Source organism: Arachis ipaensis, chromosome B08 (assembly GCF_000816755.2).
Source record: "Arachis ipaensis cultivar K30076 chromosome B08, Araip1.1, whole genome shotgun sequence".
NCBI classification, from domain to species: Eukaryota; Viridiplantae; Streptophyta; class Magnoliopsida; order Fabales; family Fabaceae; genus Arachis; species Arachis ipaensis.
Window position 1 is genome coordinate 124,446,485 of NC_029792.2, and position 2,164 is coordinate 124,448,648.

Here is a 2,164-nt window from a genome sequence, read left to right on the forward strand (position 1 = left end):
ATATTTTGATTTTAAATTTCATATTTTTATTCATTGTTTCTATTTTTTATTTTAATATCAAATTTAATATTTCTAGTATTTTATTTTTATTATTAAAAATTTATCAAACACATACTAAAAAAAATTCATTATTTTTTTTAATAAGTTAAATATATCCAAACAAACTCTAAAATAAATATAGAAAACAATTGTGTTTTGTTTATATCTATGTTTTTCCTTCTAAGGTGACTTCATATTATACTGACAGTAGGTAAAACAATATTACTTCTAAAGTGGATTGACATTTTGAGTAAATTTATTAATAGTCAAAATTGAGATACTTGTGAAACTTACACATATCCATGATAGAGTATAAATCAAATTAATATTAAGAATCACAGTATAAAATTTTTAAACAGAGACAACATTTAAAAAGTGTTACTTAAAATTTGATAAAAAGTTGCCTTGATCCTAATAACACTTTAAAACCTAAAGCAATGCTTTTGATAAGAAACCACGCTTTTTTGTTTTAAAAGTAATGCTTTTGAAAGCTACCCTTTGGAAGCGTTGCCTTTTCTTAAAAACAGACAATGATTCAGCCGCGCACTAGCAAAAAAATGTTGCCTCTTCTTTTGATTTCGCAACCCCATTAAAGTGTTGACTATAGTTTTGAATATGCAACATGTTGAAGTGTTGCCTATTAATTTAAGTCTTCAACCTGTTAAAGTGTTGGCTATTCTTCGAAATATGCAACCCATAAAAGGTGTTGCCTCTTGGTCTAACTATGCAACCATTGAAAGCGTTGTTTTTTTGGAAAAATATAAAACACTTAAAAGGGTTGCTTTTGGCATGAAAATTCACAATAGAGTTACTTTTGTGTGTATATATATAGATTAAATAAATTTGTGCACAATAAAAAAAAAAAGACAAAACCTTAATAAATAATAAAATTCTACATGAACCAGAAATAAAAGATGTTGCTGAAGGAAAAGGTCCTAGCCTGGTTGAAAGCTCATCAGATTCGAAAACAAAAGATGCTGCTGAAGGAAAACTTTTCAGCTTGGTTGAAAGCTCATCAGAAATAAAAGACTTCAGTGGTTATGATTGTCTAAAGACTGACAAACAGACACTTGATTAAACTACTCCTAATGCTGAGAATGGAGAAAGAACATCAACCAACATGTTTCTTATCATAAGGCTGAGGCAGAAGCTGAAGGATCGACCAAAGTAGACTTGGCTTGATGCATATAGCCCCAGAAAGTTTGAATTAAATGTCTCTGCTCATCAATAAATATCTCTGGACAGAATTTGCAAATGTATATTATAGGCAGATAAGAATAAAATTATCTCAAGAACTTCAGCTCTCAAAACAAAAAAGAAAGAGGTAATGACCAAATCAGTACTCGAAAGATTCAAACGCTGACATTTTGTTACCTCACTATTGTTATTGACAAAATGGTCCTTAAAAGATTTTAAAATTTGACAAGCATACCCACGAGTTCGTCGGAGCACATCTCCGGCAAGTACAGTGCTGACATGGCCACTACATTTTGATGACATGGCAAACCCCCCTCCACCCTACTTCCTTTCTTCCTTTCTTCCTTTCCAACGCACTTCTCCTTCTCCTTCCCCCTCCCCTTTCCTGAATGCACTCTCCCCCCTCCCCAACCCTAATCCTTCCCTCCCCCTAATCTCCCATCCCCAATGCACTTCCCCCCTCCTCAATCCAAAATCCTCCTTTCTGAACCCTAATTCCCCTTCCCTTACCCCTTTGAATTCTAATTCCCTTCTCAACACAGTGTCTCATACTCTCAACTAACTCTCTCCCAAAACAGCAGTGGAGTTTAACCTTCTCAGTCTTACAGAGCTAGTGTCATGGACACCGCACTGTCGCCATCTCGTCATCGGATCTTCTGCATCCGCCAGTGTCGTCTATCTCCTTCGTGGCATTGCGTTGTCTGTGTGTCTTCACCACTGTCGTCTTCACTGCTTGTATCTGCTTGTTGCTAGCCCCCAGTCGCTGTCATGCCTCCTCTGTCTGGGTTCCATCTTGGCTCCATCGTGTCGTGCCCCCTCTGTGTCTGGTGTTCTTCTTCTATTCTTGCTTTGGTGGTGTTGTATTAAGTTTTATTTTATTTTATTTTATTTTGATTATTGTATATGAATTTGTTTGTTTTCTCTGAGT